Source organism: Schistocerca serialis, unplaced genomic scaffold, assembly GCF_023864345.2.
Source record: "Schistocerca serialis cubense isolate TAMUIC-IGC-003099 unplaced genomic scaffold, iqSchSeri2.2 HiC_scaffold_1420, whole genome shotgun sequence".
Classification (NCBI taxonomy): Eukaryota; Metazoa; Arthropoda; class Insecta; order Orthoptera; family Acrididae; genus Schistocerca; species Schistocerca serialis.
Window position 1 is genome coordinate 1,018,464 of NW_026047648.1, and position 9,891 is coordinate 1,028,354.

Genomic DNA, 9,891 nt, shown 5'->3' on the forward strand with positions numbered 1-9,891 from the left:
CATCCTCACAGCTTCACTTTTGCCAGTACCTCTTCTCCTACCTCCCAAAGTTAACAGAAGCTCTCCTGCGAACCTTGCATAACTAGCACTCCTGAGAGAAAGGATATTGCGGAGACATGGCATAGCCACAGCCTGGGGAATGTTTCCAGAATGAGATTTTCACTCTGCAGCGGAGTGTCCGCTGATATGAAACTTCCTGTCAGATTAGAACTGGGTGCCGAACCGAGACTCGAACTCGGGGCCTTTGCCTCTCGGGGGCAAGTGCTCTACCAACCGAGCCACCCAAGCAACCCTCACGCCCCATCCTCACAGCTTTCCTTCTGCCAGTACCTCGTCTCCTACCTTCCAAAGTTAACAGAAGCTCTCCTGCGAACCTTGCAGAACTAGCACTCCAGAAAGAAAGGATATTGCGGAGAGATGGCATAGCTACAGCCTGGGGAATGTTTCCAGAATGAGATTTTCACTCTGCAGCGGAGTGTGCGCTGATATGAAACTTCCTGGCAGATTAAAACTGCGTGCTGGACCGAGACTCGAACTCGGGAGATTTGCCTCTCACGGGCAAGTGATCTACCAACCGAGCCACCCAAGCACAACTCACGCTCCATCCTCACAGCTTTACTTCTGCCATTACCTCGTGTCCTACCTTTTAAAGTTAACAGAAGCTCTCCTGCGAACCTTGCAGAACTAGCACTCCTGAAACGAAGGATATTGCGGAGACATAGCATAGCCACAGCCTGGGGAATGTTTCCAGAATGAGATTTTTACTCTGCAGCGGAGTGTGCGCTGATATGAAACTTCCTGGCAGATTAAAACTGCGTGCCGGACCGAGACTCGAACTCGGGACATTTGCCTCTCGCGGGCAAGTGATCTACCAGCCGAGCCTCCCAAGCACAACTCACGCTCCATCCTCACAGCTTTACTTCTGCCAGTACCTCGTCTCCTACCTTCCAAAGTTAACAGAAGCTCTCCTCCGAACCTTGCAGAACTAGCACTCCTGAAAGAAAGGATATTGCGGAGACATGGCATAGCTACAGCCTGGGGAATGTTTCCTGAATGAGATTTTCACTCTGCAGCGGAGTGTGCGCTGATATGAAACTTCCTGGCAGATTAAAACTGCGTGCCGGACCGAGACTCGAACTCGGGACATTTGCCTCTCGCGGGCAAGTGCTCTACCAACCGAGCCACCCAAGCACAACTCACGCTCCATCCTCACAGCTTTACCTCTGCCAGTACCTCGTCTCCTACCTTCCAAAGTTAACAGAAGCTCTCCTGCGAACCTTGCAGAACTAGCACTCCTGAAAGAAAGGATATTGCGGAGACATGGCATAGCTACAGCCTGGGGAATGTTTCCAGAATGAGATTTTCACTCTGCAGCGGAGTGTGCGCTGATATGAAACTTCCTGGCAGATTAAAACTGCGTGCCGGACCGAGACTCGAACTCGGGACATTTGCCTCTCGCGGGCAAGTGCTCCACCAACTGAGCCACCCAAGCACGACCCACGCCCCATCCTCACAGCTTTACTTCTGCCAGTACCTCGGATCCTACCTTCCAAAGTTAACAGAAGCTCTCCTGCGAACCTTGCAGAACTAGCACTCCTGAAAGAAAGGATATTGCGGAGACATGGCATAGCTACAGCCTGGGGAATGTTTCCTGAATGAGATTTTCACTCTGCAGCGGAGTGTGCGCTGATATGAAACGTCCTGGGAGATTAAAACTGCGTGCCGGACCGAGACTCGAACAAGGGACATTTGCCTCTCACGGGCAACTGCTCTACCAACCGAGCCTCCCAAGCACAACTCACTCTCCATCCTCACAGCTTTACTTCTGCAAGTACCTCGTCTCCTACCTTCCAAAGTTAACAGAAGCTCTCCCGCGAACCTTGCAGAACTAGCACTCCTGAAAGAAAGGATATTGCGGAGACATGGCATAGCTACAGTCTGGGGAATGTTTCCAGAATGAGAATTTCACTCTGCAGCGGAGAGTGCGCTGATATGAAACTTCCTGGCAGATTAAAACTGCGTGCCGGACTGAGACTCGAACTCGGGACATTTGCCTCTCGCGGGCAAGTGCTCTACCAACCGAGCCACCCAAGCACAACTCACGCTCCATCCTCACAGCTTTACCTCTGCCAGTACCTCGTCTCCTACCTTCCAAAGTTAACAGAAGCTCTCCTGCGACACTTGCAGAACTAGCACTCCTGAAAGAAAGGATATTGCGGATACATGGCATAGCCACAGCCTGGGGAATGTTTCCAGAATGAGATTTTCACTCTGCAGTGGATATGAAACTTCCTGGCAGATTAAAACTGCGTGCCGGACCGAGACTCGAACTCGGGACATTTGCCTCTCGCGGGCAAGTGCTCCACCAACTGAGCCACCCAAGTACGACCCACGCCCCATCCTCACAGCTTTACTTCTACCAGTACCTCGGATCCTACCTCCCAAAGTTAACAGAAGCTCTCCTGCGAACCTTGCAGAACTAGCACTCCTGAAAGAAAGGATATTGCGGAGACATGGCATAGCTACAGCCTGGGGAATGTTTCCAGAATGAGATTTTCACTCTGCAGCGGAGTGTGCGCTGATATGAAATTTCCTGGCAGATTAAATCTGTGTGCCGGACCGAGACTCGAACTCGGGACATTTGCCTCTCGCGGGCAAGTGCTCTACCAACCGAGCCACCCAAGCACAACTCACGCTCCATCCTCACAGCTTTACTTCTGCCATTACCCCGTCTCCTACCTTCCAAAGTAAACAGAAGCTCTCCTGCGAACCTTGCAGAACTAGCACTCCTGAAAGAAATATATTGCGGATACATGGCATAGCCACAGCCTGGGGAATGTTTCCAGAGTGAAATTTTCACTCTGCAGTGGAGTGTGCGCAGATATGGAACTTCCCGGCAGATTAAAACTGCGTGCCGGACCGAGACTCGAACTCGGGACATTTGCCTCTCGCGGGCAAGTGCTCCACAAACTGAGCCACCCAAGCACGACCCACGCCCCATCCTCACAGCTTTACTTCTGCCAGTACCTAGTCTCCTACCTTACAAAGTTAACAGAAGCTCTCCTGCGAACCTTGCAGAACTAGCACTCCTGAAAGAAAGGATATTGCGGAGACATGGCATAGCCACAGCCTGGGGAATGTTTCCAGAATGAGATTTTCACTCTGCAGCGGAGTGTCCGCTGATATGAAACTTCCTGTCAGATTAGAACTGCGTGCCGAACCGAGACTCGAACTCGGGACCATTGCCTCTCGGGGGCAAGTGCTCTACCAACTGAGCCACCCAAGCACTCCTGAAAGAAAGGATATTGCGGAGACATGGCAGCGCCACAGCCTGGGCAATGTTTCCAGAATGAGATTTTCACTCTGCAGCGGAGTGTGCGCTGATATGATACTTCCTGGCAGATTAAAACTGTGTGCCGGACCGAGACTCGATCTCGGGACATTTGCCTCTCGCGGGCAAGTGCTTTACCAACCGAGCCTCCCAAGCACAACTCACGCTCCATCCTCACAGCTTTACTTCTGCCAGTACCCCCTCTCCTACCTTCCAAAGTTAACAGAAGCTCTCCTGCGAACCTTGCAGAACTAGCACTCCTGAAAGAAAGGATATTGCGGAGACATGGCATAGCTACAGCCTGGGGAATGTTTCCAGAATGAGATTTTCACTCTGCAGCGGAGTGTGCGCTGATATGAAACGTCCTGGCAGATTAAAACTGCGTGCCGGACCGAGACTCGAACTCGGGACACTTGCCTCTCACGGGCAAGTGCTCTACCAACCGAGCCACCCAAGCTCAACTCACGCTCTATCCTCACAGCTTTACTTCTGCCATTACCCCGTCTCCTACCTTCCAAAGTTAACAGAATCTCTCCTGCGAACCTTGCAGAACTAGCACTCCTGAAAGAAAGGATATTGCGGATACATGGCATAGCTACAGCCTGGGGAATGTTTCCAGAATGAGATTTTCACTCTGCAGCGGAGTGTGCGCTGATATGAAACTTCCTGGCAGATTAAAACTGCGTGCCAGGCCGAGACTCGAACTCGGGACATTTGCCTCTCACGGGCAAGTGCTCTGCCAACCGAGCCACCCAAGCACAACTCACGCTCCATCCTCACAGCTTTACTTCTGCCATTACCTCATCTCCTACCTTCCAAAGTTAACAGAAGCTCTCCTGCGAACCTTGCAGAACTAGCACTCCTGAAAGAAAGGATATTGCGGAGACATGGCATAGCCACAGCCTGGGGAATGTTTCCAGAATGAGATTTTCACTCTGCAGTGGAGTGTGCGCTGACATGGAACTTCCTGGCAGATTAAAACTGCGTGCCGGACCGAGACTCGAACTCTGGACATTTGCCTCTCACGGGCAAGTGCTCCACCAACTGAGCCACCCAAGCACGACTCACGCTCCATCCTCACAGCTTTACTTCTGCCAGTACCTCGTCTCCTACCTTCCAAAGTTACCAGAACTCTCCTGCGAACCTTGCAGAAGTAGCACTCCTGAAAGAAAGGATATTGCGGAGACATGGCATAGCTACAGCCTGGGGAATGTTTCCAGAATGAGATTTACACTCTGCAGCGAAGTGTGCGCTGATATGAAACTTCCTGGCAGATTAAAACGGCGTGCCGGACCGAGACTCGAACTCGGGACATTTGCCTCTCGTGGGCAAGTGCTCTACCAACTGAGCCACCCAAGCACAACTCACGCTCCATCCTCACAGCTTTACTTCTGCCAGTACCTCGCCTCCTACCTTCCAAAGTTAACAGAAGCTCTCCTGCGAAACTTGCAGAACTAGCACTCCTGAAAGGAAGGATATTGCGGAGACATGGCATAGCTACAGCCTGGGGAATGTTTCCAGAATGAGATTTTCACTCTGCAGCGGAGTGTGCGCTGATATGAAACTTCCTGGCAGATTAAAACTGCGTGCCGGACCGAGAATCGAACTCGGGACCTTTGCCTCTCTCGGGCAAGTGCTCTACCAACTGTGCCCCCCAACCACGACTCACGCCCCATCCTCACAGCTTTACTTTTGCCAGAACCTCGTCTCCTACCTTCCAAAGTTAACAGAAGCTCTCCTGCGAACCTTGCAGAACTAGCACTCCTGAAAGAAAGGATATTGCGGAGACATGGCATAGCCACAGCCTGGGGAATGTTTCCAGAATGAGATTTTCACTCTGCAGCGGAGTGTGCGCTGATATGAAACTTCCTGTCAGATTTGAACTGCGTGCCGAACCGAGACTCGAACTCGGGACCTTTGCCTCTCGGGGGCAAGTGCTCTACCAACTGAGCAACCCAAGCACGACTCACGCTCCATCCTCACAGCTTTACTTCTGCCAGTACCTCGTCTCCTACCTTCCAAAGTTAACAGAAGCTCTCCTGCGAACCTTGCAGAACTAGCACTCCTGAAAGAAAGGATATTGCGGAGACATGGCATAGCCACAGCCTGGGGAATGTATCCAGAATGAGATTTTCACTCTGCAGCGGAGTGTGCGCTGATATGAAACTTCCTGGCAGATTAAAACGGCGCGCGGGCCGAGACCCGAACTCGGGACATTTGCCTCTCGTGGGCAAGTGCTCTACCAACTGAGCCACCCAAGCACAACTCACGCTCCATCCTCACAGCTTTACTTCTGCCAGTACCTCGTCTCCTACCTTCCAAAGTTAACAGAAGCTCTCCTGCGAACCTTGCAGAACTAGCACTCCTGAAAGAAATGGTATTGCGGAGACATGGCATAGCTACAGCGTGGGGAATGTTTCCAGAATGAGATTTTCACTCTGCAGCGGAGTGTGCGCTGATATGTAACTTCCTGGCAGATTAAAACTGCGTGCCGGACCGAGACTCGAACTCGGGACATTTGCCTATCGCGGGCAAGTGCTCTACCAACCGAGCCTCCCAAGCACAACTCACGCTCCATCCTCACAGCTTTACTTCTGCCAGTACCTCGTCTCCTACCTTCCAAAGTTAACAGAAGCTCTCCTGCGAACCTTGCAGAACTAGCACTCCTGAAAGAAAGGATATTGCGGAGACATGGCATAGCCACAGCCTGGGGAATGTTTCCAGAATAAGATTTTCACTCTGCAGCGGAGTGTCCGCTGATATGAAACTTCCTGTCAGATTTGAACTGCGTGCCGAACCGAGACTCGAACTCAGGACCTTTGCCTCTCGGGGGCAAGTGCTCTACCAACTGAGCAACCCAAGCACGACTCACGCTCCATCCTCACAGCTTTACTTCTGCCAGTACCTCGTCTCCTACCTTCCAAAGTTAACAGAAGCTCTCCTGCGAAACTTGCAGAACTAGCACTCCTGAAAGGAAGGATATTGCGGAGACATGGCATAGCTACAGCCTGGGGAATGTTTCCAGAATGAGATTTTCACTCTGCAGCGGAGTGTGCGCTGATATGAAACTTCCTGGCAGATTAAAACTGCGTGCCGGACCGAGAATCGAACTCGGGACCTTTGCCTCTCGCGGGCAAGTGCTCTACCAACTGTGCCCCCCAACCACGACTCACGCCCCATCCTCACAGCTTTACTTTTGCCAGAACCTCGTCTCCTACCTTCCAAAGTTAACAGAAGCTCTCCTGCGAACCTTGCAGAACTAGCACTCCTGAAAGAAAGGATATTGCGGAGACATGGCATAGCCACAGCCTGGGGAATGTTTCCAGAATGAGATTTTCACTCTGCAGCGGAGTGTGCGCTGATATGAAACTTCCTGTCAGATTTGAACTGCGTGCCGAACCGAGACTCGAACTCGGGACCTTTGCCTCTCGGGGGCAAGTGCTCTACCAACTGAGCAACCCAAGCACGACTCACGCTCCATCCTCACAGCTTTACTTCTGCCAGTACCTCGTCTCCTACCTTCCAAAGTTAACAGAAGCTCTCCTGCGAACCTTGCAGAACTAGCACTCCTGAAAGAAAGGATATTGCGGAGACATGGCATAGCCACAGCCTGGGGAATGTTTCCAGAATGAGATTTTCACTCTGCAGCGGAGTGTGCGCTGATATGAAACTTCCTGGCAGATTAAAACGGCGTGCCGGACCGAGACTCGAACTCGGGACATTTGCCTCTCGTGGGCAAGTGCTCTACCAACTGAGCCACCCAAGCACAGCTCACGCTCCATCCTCACAGCTTTACTTCTGCCAGTACCTCGTCTCCTACCTTCCAAAGTTAACAGAAGCTCTCCTGCGAACCTTGCAGAACTAGCACTCCTGAAAGAAATGGTATTGCGGAGACATGGCATAGCTACAGCGTGGGGAATGTTTCCAGAATGAGATTTTCACTCTGCAGCGGAGTGTGCGCTGATATGTAACTTCCTGGCAGATTAAAACTGCGTGCCGGACCGAGACTCGAACTCGGGACATTTGCCTATCGCGTCAAGTGCTCTACCAACCGAGCCTCCCAAGCACAACTCACGCTCCATCCTCACAGCTTTACTTCTGCCAGTACCTCGTCTCCTACCTTCCAAAGTTAACAGAAGCTCTCCTGCGAACCTTGCAGAACTAGCACTCCTGAAAGAAAGGATATTGCGGAGACATGGCATAGCCACAGCCTGGGGAATGTTTCCAGAATGAGATTTTCACTCTGCAGCGGAGTGTCCGCTGATATGAAACTTGCTGTCAGATTTGAACTGCGTGCCGAACCGAGACTCGAACTCGGGACCTTTGCCTCTCGGGGGCAAGTGCTCTACCAACTGAGCAACCCAAGCACGACTCACGCTCCATCCTCACAGCTTTACTTCTGCCAGTACCTCGTCTCCTACCTTCCAAAGTTAACAGAAGCTCTCCTGCGAACCTTGCAGAACTAGCACTCCTGAAAGAATGGATACTGCGGAGACATGGCACAGCCACAGCCTGGGCAATGTTTCCAGAATGAGATTTCCACTCTGCAGCGGAGTGTGCGCTGATATGAAACTTCCTGGCAGATTAAAACTGCGTGCCGGACCGAGACTCGAACTCGGGACATTTGCTCTCGCGGGCAAGTGCTCTACCAACTGAGCCACCCAAGCACGACTCACGCTCCATCCTCACAGCTTTACTTCTGCCAGTACCTCGTCTCCTACCTTCCAAAGTTAACAGAAGCTCTCCTGCGAACCTTGCAGAACTAGCACTCCTGAAAGAAATGGTATTGCGGAGACATGGCATAGCTACAGCGTGGGGAATGTTTCCAGAATGAGATTTTCACTCTGCAGCGGAGTGTGCGCTGATATGTAACTTCCTGGCAGATTAAAACTGCGTGCCGGACCGAGACTCGAACTCGGGACATTTGCCTATCGCGGGCAAGTGCTCTACCAACCGAGCCTCCCAAGCACAACTCACGCTCCATCCTCACAGCTTTACTTCTGCCAGTACCTCGTCTCCTACCTTCCAAAGTTAACAGAAGCTCTCCTGCGAACCTTGCAGAACTAGCACTCCTGAAAGAAAGGATATTGCGGAGACATGGCATAGCTACAGCCTGGGGAATGTTTCCAGAATGAGATTTTAACTCTGCAGCGGAGTGTGCGCTGATATGAAACTTCCTGGCAGATTAAAACTGCGTGCCGGGCCGAGACTCGAACTCGGGACATTTGCCTCTCACGGGCAAGTGATCTACCAACCGAGCCACCCAAGCACAACTAACGCTCCATCCTCACAGCTTTACTTCTGCCATTACCTCGTCTCCTACCTTCCAAAGTTAACAGAAGCTCTCCTGCGAACCTTGCAGAACTAGCACTCCTGAAAGAAAAAATATTGCGGAGACATGGCATAGCTACAGCCTGGGGAATGTTTCCAGAATGAGATTTTCACTCTGCAGCGGAGTGTGCGCTGATATGAAACTTCCTGGCAGATTAAAACTGCGTGCCAGACCGAGACTCGAACTCGGGACATTTGCCTCTCGCGGGCAAGTGCTCCACCAACTGAGCCACCCACGCACGATTCACGCCCCATCCTCACAGCTTTACTTCTGCCAGTACCTCGGATCCTACCTTCCAAAGTTAACAGAAGCTCTTCTGCCAACCTTGCAGAACTAGCACTCCTGAAAGAAAGGATATTGCGGAGACATGGCATAGCTACAGCCAGGGGAATGTTTCCAGAATGAGATTTTCACTCTGCAGCGGAATGTGCGCTGATATGAAACTTCCTGGCAGATTAAAACTGCGTGCCGGACCGAGACTCGATCTCGGGACATTTGCCTCTCACGGGGAAGTGCTCTGCCAACCGAGCCACCCAAGCACATCTCACGCTTCATCCTCACAGCTTTACTTCTGCCATTACCTCGTCTCCTACCTTCCAAAATTAACAGAAGCTCTCCTGCGAACCTTGCAGAACTAGCACTCCTGAAAGAAAGGATATTGCGGATACATGGCATAGCCACAGCCTGGGGAATGTTTCCAGAATGAGATTTTCACTCTGCAGTGGAGTGTGCGCTGATATGGAACTTCCTGGCAGATTAAAACTGCGTGCCGGACCGAGACTCGAACTCGGGACATTTGCCTCTCGCGGGCAAGTGCTCCACCAACTGAGCCACCCAAGCACGACCCACGCCCCATCCTCACAGCTTTATTTCCGCCAGTACCTCGGATCCTACCTTCCAAAGTTAACAGAAGCTCTCCTGCGAACCTTGCTGAACTAGCACTCCTGAAAGAAAGGATATTGCGGAGACATGGCATAGCTACAGCCTGGGGAATGTTTCCAGAATGAGATTTTCACTCTGCAGCGGAGTGTGCGCTGATATGAAACTTCCTGGCAGATTAAAACTGCGTGCCGGACCGAGACTCGAACTCGTCACATTTGCTCTCGCGGGCAAGTGCTCTACCAACTGAGCCACCCAAGCACGACTCACGCTCCATCCTCACAGCTTTACTTCTGCCAGTACCTCGTCTCCTACCTTCCAAAGTTAACGGAAGCTCTCCTGCGAACCT

At 51.7% G+C, this 9,891-nt stretch overlaps 1 non-coding gene across 1 annotated transcript; it reads right to left on the reverse strand.

Annotated features, from left to right (window-relative positions):
• Positions 1 to 3,209: 3,209 nt before the first annotated feature.
• Trnas-cga (transfer RNA serine (anticodon CGA)) lies at positions 3,210 to 3,286 on the reverse strand. Its single transcript has one exon. It is a non-coding gene; the product is annotated as a tRNA-Ser (tRNA).
• Positions 3,287 to 9,891: the final 6,605 nt, after the last annotated feature.